Genomic DNA, 6,000 nt, shown 5'->3' on the forward strand with positions numbered 1-6,000 from the left:
TTGTGGCCAAAATCAGTTTTACTAGAGCAAGCACTCCTGACAAAGTTTTTTTTATGTTAATCTGCGAAAACATTTCTCAAAGGCAAGTGAAAAAAAAAAAAAATTGTACTTTTAGAAAACTGATCCTGGCAAAAAAATTCTTTATTCTTTTAAAATCTAAGAGATTTTTTTTTCATCTGTGAAAAAAATTTTGTCTCTTGGTTGTTTATGCAAATAAAAAACTGAAAAAGTTACAAAAATGATTCTGACAAAAAAAAAGTTTCACTGGCCTTTCAGGGCTTCCGTAGTTTCTAGATCAGGTCATCATCTCCCAAAAGCATTTTAAGATGAAGATGATCATAAAATCCATCCACAGAATTTCTTAAGCTCGAGATGTTTCCCTGAAGCATCATAACTTAAGACACTTTATATATTGTCTCAGTGAAACTGTCGTCCGTCACTTGTTCCAGACTGAATTATCTCGACAGTTATTGGATGTGTCACCGTGGGATTTGGTTCAGACGTTCATGTTCCTCTCAGGATTAATTGTGATAACTTTGATGATCCTGTGACTTTTGTTTTAGCGCCATTATCAGGTGAACATTTTAATCTGTCCAACACGCACTCGCTCTTAAGTGCTGCTTTGGGAAACATAACGTTTTAGTGTGTTGGTAGAAATGCTCTTAGAAAAACGCTCTGACCAAAGATTGTTCATTATCAGGGAATAAATGTGACCGAACACTTAAAACTGTGAGAAAACTCCACGTTCATTAATTGAACCTTCTGGCTGTGAGTGTGGTACCAGCGTCTGCGGCGGCGGTGACGTCAGCATGTTCCCTGTAAAGTGAGATTCATAAATATCTGAGTTTTTGTATTTTTAGTCCCAGTTCAACTTTCAGTGGAGTGATTCTGAGGTGTTTGATGAACACAGGCCCAGACCTGTATATGTGGCTGCAAATGCACATAACACCCCCCCCCCAGCCCCTCTCCCCACATCCTCTCCTCCACTCTGACCATCTTGTCTTTTCTTCTTCTCTCCCATCAGCCTCTGTGTGAAGCTGCAGAAGCTGCAATCAAGGCTGAACAAAATACTTCAGAAGTCAACGAGGATTTTTCTTTTTGACTCTACACTGATATTTAATCCACCTGAAAATACATTTGTTCAACCCACAGGCACTCAATCGACTGTATTTTCAGATAAGCACTGTTTGTATAGGAATAAAACAATGGAAAGAATTTATTGTGAATTTATTCAACATCTGTTTTTCCTCCACTGATATTCTCTGTATTTTTAGCTGGTTAGTTAGCTGTCTCCACAGCTGTTTGAAACACTCATCAAACCCAGAGGATTAATCCTAATCTAGCACTCCTCTAGGCACCCAATCAGAACAGAGGCTCTGATCCTCTCCTCTGATTGGCTGCCTGTTTTCTGAGTGATCCAATAAAAATATAGCAGATTTCAGGTAAACACAAATCCTGCAAATCCTGCAGGGTTGGATGGTGAGTCCAGGTGTGTCCAGGTGGGCGGGGCTTGGGGCGTGGCTGAGGGAGGTGACTGCTTTGTTGTGACATCACAAAGTTCCAGAAGTCCTGACGGCTGGTTTTAAGGCTCAGTGTCTGAATACAGGCTGTGTGCATTTCTCTGTGGACAGAAGATAAATCTGTGGTTTTAAACCATCTCAGTGTAGTTTTACATCTCCTCCAAGGTCTGAGCCTCTCTTCTGATTGGCTGACTGTTTTCTGAGTGATCCAATAAAAATATAGCAGATTTCAGGTAAACACTCAGAGAAACCAAATCCTGCAAGGTTGGATGGTGGGTCCAGGTGGGCGGGGCTTGGGGCGTGGCTGAGGGAGGTGACTGCTTTGTTGTGACATCACAAAGTTCCAGAAGTCCTGACGGCTGGTTTTAAGGCTCAGTGTCTGAATACAGGCTGTGTGCATTTCTCTGTGGACTGAGGCTTTGATACTTTCACAGTATTAATATAGAACCTAGACCTGCTTTATAATCACAAACACATGGACATCTACCTTTAGACTGGATGAAGCTTTAATGATTCTGGTGATCCTAACAGGGTCTTGGGTCCGGCGTCACAGAGATGCCGGTTTTTCTTTGCTGTGTTTTACTGTCAGTATCAGAATCAGTCTCATCCTTCTGGAGCTGTTTCCCTGTTGGATTTCAGGATTAGAGTTTGATGACACGTTTCAGCTGTGCAAGTTAAATAACCCAGAAAACTGAAACCCAGCATTTACGTTACCCTGAGGAGAAGCAGCAGAGAACTGTGAGTCTACTTTGAGCTGCTTTATTGAGGTTAGCAACAGATAAAGAGCATGTCGATCACTCTGCGGTTGAGAAGCATCTTCATTAAGCGTAGGCCCATGTGAAGACAGGATGTAGGACAGGATCCCACAGAGTGTAGCCAGCAGATGGTGAACGACTGAGGATGAAACTTAGAGAAGAGTCTCTGTGGACATCCTGGAGGTCACGGTGTCTGAAAGACAGAACGCAAGAAAATAAAATGATATTTAAATTGCAGCATCCAGGGATCCTGATTGGCTCGAAGAATGAAAGCAGAAAAAGGACATCTAAATTGTGAATGTGAGGACTCGCAGTGTGGGAAGTAGAAGTGGTGGAGAAAATTGGAGCAGGAGGAAATAGCAGAGGAACGAAGCCAGAACATGAGGGACAAGGTGAACTTTCGCCAAAGCTTTCATTTTTACATTTTTTATGCTTTTATGAACTCAGAGAGAGTCTGTTGAATGCTGTGTCGTTGAGCAGCGACACTGTGTTTTATATTCACACAGTTATTGACACCTGGGAGCTGCCCAGTGTAACGCTGGACACACAGCAGCTGGAGGAGTTGAGGGTAAAGCCGCTCGCTCAAGGACACAGAGTCATCCAGTGTCTCCAACCTCGTTCTCCAGACAGTGAAGAGCATCACCCAGTCAACAACTGGGAAACAGTGGAGGCACAAACTGAGACTCTGACCTTGTGCTCTCGGTCACTAACGTGATTTCAGACCAGATTCTCGATGAAGTCAAGAGTAAGATTTTGGTTGTGTCTGGAGGTTAGAGCCTGGCTGTCAGGATGTGTTTCCTGTGTTCTTTATCCCCCATCTGTTGATCTGCAGGAGCCGAGCCAGAGTTCAGCTGGAGGTAACATTACTGTAAGTAACTCAGTCAAAACCATCTGCAGCAGGGAGAAGGCGTCTGAGTGCAGCAGATGCACGTCTGCCTGGTCTGCAGGAGAAACTCCATCGTCTGCCCCACTGAAACACAGTCCAACTGCCTCATACCAGACTCACACACTTCTACTTGTACAATTTTACATTTGCAGTGTTGCAAAAAGTGTTGCTACCGTCCCCAGTCTCCCCTTGTTCTGCTGTCTCTCTCAAACTGTTTCTGCTTTAATAAAAAACATGATATGATGGAAAAGTGTTTTAGTTGGACAAGTAGAAACAAAGAAAAGCTTTCCATAAAAATATTTTCCATCTATTCTGACCACTGATGATGTGTTTTATGAGTCAGTGAATTGATAAATCTGTTGTCCAAAACATGCAGGACGCTCACAGGACACTGATGGAACCGTTACAGGTTTATGTGAACAGCACCTTTCAAAGCTATTTAGAGGATAAAAGGCAGACAGATTAGATTAGAAAATTTGAGCCTTGATTTAAAAATGATAACAGATGGAGTTTGTTTTTACTTTCAATTTCCCGAGCACAACGAATGAATGAAATCTTCACATTATGTCAGTGATAAAAGTCATGACAACCAGACAACCATTATTATTCTATAAGAATATCTCCTGATGATGATGATGATGATGATGATGAAGGTAGGCCCTTGGATTACAGGTGTATAGATTATGGATTTACATGATCTAACACTCAGTCTTGTTTGATGAATGTAATCTGTGTCATATCAGAGTAAAACAAACCTGTCTGCAGGACTTTACCTCTGTGGTTGATTTGCAGTTTTTACAAAGACAGAAGGAAGTGTTTCTTTTTCTGAAGAGAAAATAAAGAACTGAACACAACATCCTGTAACACTCCTTCAAAAAAACCCTCTTCTGAAGTCCCAGGAGTCTGCAGCTTTTCCATCCACTGCAGCAGCTGTTTGCACAGCAGCTCCTCCTCTGTGGCTGGAGGCGACAGCCCTGTCAGGTACAGCTCTTCTCTTGCTGAAATAAAGAATAAGCTTCACTGACACTGCACACAAAGTCTTCACTGCTCATAACCAGATCTACAGCCTCATGGTGAAGGGTGGGAAATGAATTCTCAGGACTGACCCAGGGGCAGATTTAAACATTAGTAAGAATTTCAAATGTAAAACACTGGATCATTGTTTTAAGCTCTGTTTTAAGATGATCTGCTTCGTCTTTCATTGGGCGGGTAAGAATGGATTTGGGGGGGTGATAATAAACCATCAGGGCGGGTTGACCTGTGAGAAGTTGAAGGGAAACACAACGGTAGAAACACTGAGATACTGCAAAGGTGAAAGGGACAGGTGCACACAGGTGATCTAAACACAGCAGGAAGTTGGTTTGTAGTTTGGCCGCTGATCAACAGGGTGAACAGCAGCAGCAGAGACACACAGGTCATGGAGGACATGAAAGTGAGCCACTTTTACCAGACGACAAAAAACCACCCAACGCACTGAGCTCTTAACTCGCACAGGTGTGTTACAGGTATTTTACATTCAGTGTGACACAGTCTCTCCGAGGATTCATTGTCTCCGATGTTCTTCACACATAAACGTCCATAAACACTCAGACAAAAAGACGCTCCTTATAACTGCAGAACTTGCCTGAGAATCCTCGTGTTTTAAGGTTTTCTTCAGTATCACAGTGAAACAGTGACAGTTGTCAGTACATCTGTGGCTGCACGACAAACAGCAGCTGATAAAAGGGAGCTCGGCAGACTTAGTGGGCCAACATGTAAGAACTAAAGACTGCAGAAACTGGGCTCATTTTGTAGCCCGCTGTGTAACTCACTGAATCCATGGCAACATTATACTTCCTGTTTCTAGTAAAAGTGTATATCTTTTCATACAAGTGAAGACGTTTAAGATTTAATGTGACATTATCCAGAAGAAAAAAAGAAAATAAATCAATTACACTGGAGTTTAAGATGATGTTCATACAGGAGACTGACGGCTCCGCCTTGTTAAGGCTGATGATGGTTTTGTGAAATGCTGATCTGTCTCTCAAAGATGAAGCTGCTAAAACAACTCATTTTTCTTTGCTCTTGCATATCTACAAAGGAGTTGAGTGTCCTTAATGAAACCTTACTTCAGACTCAGATAATCCCCTTAATTATATTAATGTTTTCCCTCCTAATACCTGGGAGGAAGTCTGGATTATCTCCACTTTAACCGCACTGAACTCCTCCAGCTGTTTAAATGCATCGTAACAAACTTGCAAACCACTTCAACACCTAAGTGTGATGGAGTCTGTCATACATTAGTGTTCACTGATTGGCTTGGAGCCTTAGTCTTGACCTAAATTATCTTAAGTGGCTCCTCTGATTTGCAGATCCCTGCAGAATCTAATTTGAACGTTGCCTGACTTTTACAAGACCATGGAGTCCAGAGCGTGTCACAGAGATTTATACTGATGCAAAGCAGGGCTGAGAATCTGATTTAAGCTCAGACACTGGAAAACAATCAATATCACATCTTGCAAAGTGTATTTCAGGAGGCTCTAAAGGGACCCTCAGACACTTGTGACTGTTAAAGAACTTACTGTACATGAACCGTAGCTTCCCTGCAAGGACGTTTATTTTTGGCCAGTTTCTCAGCTTCTCATCTTCATCTCAGGTGAAACAGAAGAAATAATTATTCTCGTTAGCTTCAGTTCTCCTTTTTAAAATTCTTGGTTTCATTTCTTGCTGTGTAGCTGGTCACACTGCTCTGACTTAAAGTTGAGATGTTTGTTCTCCTCCAGGCTCGTTTTATCTCGTGTGACATCAGTGTTATAGTTATAGGACTTTATTTTATTTAGGTCCCATAATTCACACATTT

The 6,000-nt window shown here is 42.0% G+C and overlaps 1 protein-coding gene across 4 annotated transcripts in view; it reads left to right on the forward strand.

The window, feature by feature from the left end:
* The window catches only part of LOC139611373 (unconventional myosin-XVIIIb-like), a 37,241-nt gene extending 36,026 nt beyond the window's left edge, over positions 1-1,215 (forward strand). For all 4 annotated transcript variants that reach the window (XM_071466024.1, XM_071466021.1, XM_071466023.1 and 1 more), the window contains one exon: positions 1,025-1,215. The gene's annotated coding sequence lies outside the window, so the exon portion shown is untranslated. The remainder of the gene's footprint in view (positions 1-1,024) is intronic.
* Positions 1,216-6,000: the final 4,785 nt, after the last annotated feature.

Source organism: Trachinotus anak, unplaced genomic scaffold (genome assembly GCF_046630095.1).
Source record: "Trachinotus anak isolate AG129_WGS33_773 ecotype Australia unplaced genomic scaffold, CSIRO_AGI_Tana_v1 ptg000028l, whole genome shotgun sequence".
NCBI classification, from domain to species: domain Eukaryota; kingdom Metazoa; phylum Chordata; class Actinopteri; order Carangiformes; family Carangidae; genus Trachinotus; species Trachinotus anak.